Genomic DNA, 6,613 nt, shown 5'->3' with positions numbered 1-6,613 from the left:
GTCATCACTACGACGGCCTAGAAAGGCGTGTTGAGATGGTTCTAAAAAATCGGGTTTGAAAATCATCATTACGACGGCCTAGAAAGGCGTGTTTAAATGGTTATAATAACTGGGTTTGAAAATTGTCATTACGACGGCCTAGAAAAGCGTGTTGAAATGGTTGTAAAAAACCAAGTTTGAAAATTGTCATTACGACAGCCTAGAAAGGCGTGTTGAAATGGTTGTAGAAAACCGAGTTTGAAAATCATCATTACGACGGCCTAGAAAGGCGTGTTGAAAAGCAACGGTCGACAAAAGACTGAGTTTTAAAATGGCCATTATAACTGCGCAAAAGGGTTTTTTTGAAAGTTTGAAAATGACACGGAAGGACTTATGATCACATAACACATAAGCACTCACAGTTTCATTATATTATGCATAATGCTGACACGGGTTTTGGCTTAAAATGGTGGGTTATACACCAAGCAATCAAACCCCGATTTGCGAGAGGGATACCAATCCAAAAAAAATGTGTAAGGAGGATGCCCTAGCCTCGTGCTCGAAGGTGATGAAAGCTCTTTGACGAAACAGAAATGTGTAACGTCAATGGTATGCTTGACTCAATCGGGATTTGAAACGCGGGGATGAGAAAACTCACACCGACGAGACGAGCCAATTGGTCGAAAAAGATTAGGTTATAGGCCCGGACAAGGAACCCGACCGTGACCGTAATATCAATTAATGGATTTCAACCAAGATCTCGTTCGAGTCTCACCATCTTAGGATCACAAAGACACAAGTGTCCTAGTCATCCCAGCGGAGTCGCCAATTTGTGGACATGGCCCACCTACACCCCAGCCGATATGTGGACATACAACGGTCTTTTGAAAGCCACGCTCGGCGGCGTAAGGAATGCTTTCGACCGGATTGCTTTAGATCGGTCGGTTTCGTCTCCGTAAGGGTCTCGAAACGATTAGAGATGTTCAGAGTCGCCACCAAGCATTTGTGGGTTGCTTGGAACCCATTCGAATCCACTTTATACCTCGGTTAAACGAAGCAAAAAGCAGGGTTTGACATAGGTACTAAAGATAAGGAATCGTCCCTCTTTAGCATCCTATCTCTAGAATGACTCTCGTACGCTCTGGATAAGGTCGTCCACTATCCAAAGTTTCTGAGTAAGAGCTGAAGGTACGTATTGGGAAGCCCTTTAATCAGACACCCAATCCCGCCCGCGGTAGCGGCCTCTACTGATCGATATTGATTGGTTGAATGCAAAAATTGATAAAACGGTTTAAATGCATGAATACGCATCCACTAGTTTAAACCTAACATGTGAGCTTTCTACGTCAGTTGATTTAATCCAAGTATCAAGTATAAGATGTCAAGTTGGATTTATGGTTGATTTGCATACAAGACGGAAATTATACATCCATTTACCGAGTTAGGTTTATGGTGCGTAACGTTGTCCATTTATCTTAGTAAGGCATTTTGCAAATATGGTTTTTGAATGAGGAAATTAGTCATTTGATCCGTCCTATATTCGGGTTAACTGAAGTCGGGATCATCCTAGATAGGTGCTGGAATGGGAACACACCCTGCATCAGGCTGCCAGAAGAGGCGCGAGCCTATTGGCGATGCAAGAGGGTTGCCCCTGGTTTGAAAATAGAAAAAGGAGTGGCCTGTTTAGGCACGGGTCAATCAACGTTGGAAGACGTGTTCTGACCATTGGAAAAGTTTGTAAATCGTGTTGAAAAATTGGTATTTGAACCCGTTTTGGTTTGAAAAGGCCGTTTAGGCCGCTTTTGTGTTGATGTGAAGAACGAGACTTCAATACTCGTCATTGTTTTGACAATATTCGATGTCGGGTTCGATTTTGTAAGCTTGACGTGAATAGTTTTGAAAAATAATTATGAACTAATTGTTTTAAGTTCATTTGAATATAATTAGTCAATGTTCATCATCGTACTCGGGTTAAAATCCGACATGGTATATGGAACCAAGGATGACTTTGTATTGGTGACTAATACATTTGTTTTAAAAATGTAAAAAAATGATGAAGGGCTTTAAAATACCCTTATTAAATGTAAATAAATGAAATAAGAGGTTTTAAATATCTTTTATGATGTAATTAACCAAATATTATCATCGAAAAAACGGATTAAACCGTCATGGTATTAGGAACTAAGGGTGAAAAATGTTTTATGGTTAAAAATTGTAAAAAATGGTTTAAAAATACTTGAAATGGTAAAAACCGATTACAAATATTAAAAGAAAAATAAAGGAGATGAAGAGACCAAACACGGTTTGGACTTAAGGCTGGGTAAGGTCCTTTAGGCGCGAGCCTATCTGCTACGTAAGTAGCTTCTGCCTCAACCAAAAGTCCGGTTTTGGCTCATTCTTCCCATGTTTTGGACCATGTTATACATGATTTAGCATGTTATAGTCATGAAACATATGAAAACATAATAAGAGAAGATTTTTACACCCTCATACTTACATGCTTCGCTTATGGCGAGAAATCGACGTAAGTGTATCAACTCGTTTGGTCGGAAAACTCGGTTTAAAACCGTTTTGGTAAGTAAAAGAGTGTTTTATTAAGTTTAGTGATGGTGTAGTGGTCGAGATGGTCGGTCAAGTGATGTAATACACGATGACGGCACCAAACAAAGTGTAAGGCTTGTGTTTACGATCGGTAAGTCGTAAACACGTGTCGGATTGTGACTTAGGAAGTCGAGTCTAGAATTTTAAGGGAGAAAAGAGGGGGCGGAGCTCGCGTAACTCGCAAATGGTGGCATTTGAGGGGTATTTATAGGAGAATGAGTGGTTGTGTGAGTTTTGAGCGACGTGGCCACCTGGGCTGCTCAAAGAGGGGCGAGCCATGTCGCACGTCTTCGAGGTGTCTTGTCACTATCACACGAATGCAATCATGATTTGTTTTATCCTAGGATTTGGATGAACATGTTTGGTACTTGACTATGTAAGATTCCGGGAAATATTAACATAGAAGCATTTGAATGGTTTGTTTTTTGTATTTGACTCGGTTTGACTCGTTGTTGGAGTCGGGATTTGAATTTTGAGTCGGTTTTTGGTCCGGTGTCAGTTTTGACTCTAGTTAGTGTCATTGCGACCCCGTCGTCATGCATTAAACACTCCAGGTACTTTTGAAAAGTTTTGAACAGTTTTATTTTTAAAATCGGTTTAAGTTTTCCGACGTAAAGTTGTACACAAACCGTCGATCTAACGCTGCGATTCGTAAGCATGTTGTAGTCCGATAATCATCGGGTGTTTGTTGGAGTCTCAGCAGATACTGGGTATCTACACTTATATATACTTATCAAGCTTCCCAAATATATGTTCTCACAAAGTTTTCCTAAAATGCAACTACATGCCATGATGCAACTAACATATATACAATCTAATGCAAATGGTTCTATCAACTAGTATGCCATATGAACTAAATGCAACTCCTAACAACACATTGGTTTGTACCGCATCAACCAAAATAAAGCCACATTGTTATTAACATATAAAAGAAGGAAGGAGATTCGGAAAGATCATACCATGCGGTCTTATATTTCCTTCATACCTCGAATGTGGAGTAGTGGATCCAATGTGATAAGAGTGACAAACAAACACAAATATATACAATATATACAACTCTACACTACAAAGGAATGAACATGTTTTTGGATTTTTAAGAAAGTTTTAAATTTTTATGAATTTTTCAAGATTTTTTAAATTTTTATCATTTTTTGAATGCAAGGTTAAGTTAGAATTTCCCATACCCACACTAGTATGGGCATTGTCCTCAATGGCCAATAAGATAGAAAATTATGCAATGCAATCTATATGAATATGCATGATTTCTAAACTAGTATGCAAACTATATGACATATATAACAAGTGATGCAATCTAATCTATCCTATATGATGCATGCTTTCGATTGGTCGGAGAGATAATTTTAATTAACTCGCATCCCTTGTGAGTGAACTTCCCCAAACCGAACAAGGCACTATTTTTAGTGAAAAAAGAGGGGGAGTTCATGCACAAGGCAAGAATGCAATGCATGAATTCTAATTGTCATTTTGGATTTTGAAAATGGGAACAAAATATGAGACACCTCAATGGAACCGAGGTGGGAGTCTTTTGAATGGTGCTAGGACACAAAATTATCAAGAGCCAAAAATGACTCTACAAATGATCAAGATAAAGACTAAAAACATGATATAAAGACAAACCTAAATGAGGTGTAGTAAACTCATAATGGAATAGGTTGAATTCAAGTAATCAACCCCGCACTTGTGGTATCCTCCAATTAGCCTTGTCAACCCTGAATTGTCGCTCATTGCGACATCATCATCACCGGCCTCATCACCGTCATCATCATCATCGGAATTATCATCACCATCAACCCCCATTGGACCGGAGGATTCACCAACTTCTTCGTCATCGGAACTTGAACCTTGCTCTTCTTCTTGGCATGAACCAATACCTTCCCCGTCTTCATCAACAATAACCTCCTTTCCATTAGCCACCTGACTATCCTTTTCGGCATCTTGAGAAGTACTAGGGAAGAACACTTCCTTATCCGCCCAACTAGGCAAAGGACATGAAGTTTCAAGAAGTCCTTGCCTAGCTAGATGTAGAAGTGGCGGAAATTGGGCTTGATAATCATTCACCCGGTCATCATAAGCTTCTCTATACATTTGTTGCATTAATTTGGTCATCATTGCCTACCACATCATTTAATCCACTTGGTTTAAACTCTTGGTAGGCAAAAGGATAGGGTGGAGTCACAATGGTAGAGGAGGAGGGCTTTGCAATTGGATCCCTTTGTTGCTTGATTATTGCCTCAGCTTCTTTGGAGATGGGAATGAGGTAGTTTGGTCTACGGGCGGAGATACGGCAAATCTTGGTGGGCAAGACAATGGACTTGGCTTCCTTGATGAGACATTCATATTTGTGGTCAAGATTGTCATTTTTGACCCAATGAAACTTGTTGATCAAAGTACTCATATCAAGAAGGTAGCTTCCCTTAACCGGTTTGTAGGTGTTATCCTTGTTGAACTCTGGGTTAAAGTGTTTAGCTAACCTTGTTACCAAGCCCCCGTTTACAATAAAGGCCGCTCCCTCTTTCCCATTATCAATCTTTAGCCACCGGTCAATCAATAATTGAAGAATGTTGTATTTTCGGGTGGACTTTCCATTAATATTCAATAACGACTCGAGGTAGACAAAGTCGAGTTCGGTGAAGTGGTTGGTGCCTTTCCTAGCAATTAAAGCATTGGCCACAAATTTGTGCCAAGTTCTTATGCCCCGATGGTGAACATATAAAGCATGACACTCCCGGAGGAATCAAATTTACGACCGGTTATAGCCTTCCATAGGGGTTCGGTATCATACTTCAAAGGATTTTTTTTCAAAAAGATCATATTGCACAAGACCAAACACTTTACCAAACTCACTCTTAGACATTCTTCTACTCTTGTTCTCAAGTCGGAACTCAACATAACTTCGAGTCTCTATCTTCTATGCACTCAAGGACCTTATGAACTCCATGGTCAATGAGGGGTAAGTCAATTCATCCATATCAAAGAGGGTTGTCAACACCATGGAAGTAACACCCCCATACACCAAGTGCCTTACCAGGACCACTTAAGGTATAGAAGTGCTACCATCTCGGTTAACCGAGGCAATGATAATCAAATAGACAATAACGAAACGTACTTAAATAATAATGTTTAAAGCGATACAACCAAAATCAAAAACTGATAAAAGAAATACAAAGGTTCCCAAACTGTCAAACGACTAAACAAAAATAAGAGAATGTTCGACACAACGGAAGACTTCTAAAACAACATCGTGATGACTCAACCCAGCTATCCCATGAGCATCGACTCATACCTGCTCAATAACTGCTCACCATCCTCGAATGGATCACCACAATTTTTAAAACATTTAAACGGGGTCAGTACTTATTACATAAAACAAACAGCTGCAAATAAACAATACTCTAAATAACTCAAGCAGCACAACGCAATCACCACAACTCCATCTCATCTCCACACACCTGCCTACACTGAACTGTGTAGTCCTGCCAGAGTACCCATCGCAACAAGTACTCCACACTGCCAGTGGGAGACCGCAGCCGTTCCCACCTAAGCCCCGCTCATCTCATCTGAGTGATAAACCCATGTTCATTAATGTGCACATCCCTTCTGTGGCGGGTTCCATAGAAGGCGAATCAAGGGAGTAAAGCCACTCCCGCAAGTGACTCCACTCAGCCAGCGACGCACCCCGAAGATCACAGACAGATATTAAACAATCACCTTACACAATCAACAATTACCAAAAACCAATTCCAATACGATGATTAATCAATCAACAGCAACAATCACCAACCACACTATGTAACTAATACTGAGTAGGGAAACCCTACCTGGAATAGCAATCACCACAGACGAACTAGCAGCTAATCAAAATCTCTCCTCTACGAATCCTCCTCCTATAACATACACACATACAATTACCACCAATACTACACAAAACACCCCAAACCCCCAACATTACCCAATTAGGGCTTTAATGAAACTCAACCAAACTCTATAAAAATTATATGAGGAACTTACCCTT

Source organism: Silene latifolia, chromosome 9 (assembly GCF_048544455.1).
Source record: "Silene latifolia isolate original U9 population chromosome 9, ASM4854445v1, whole genome shotgun sequence".
NCBI classification, from domain to species: Eukaryota; Viridiplantae; Streptophyta; class Magnoliopsida; order Caryophyllales; family Caryophyllaceae; genus Silene; species Silene latifolia.
Note: the sequence above shows the minus strand (reverse complement) of the source record.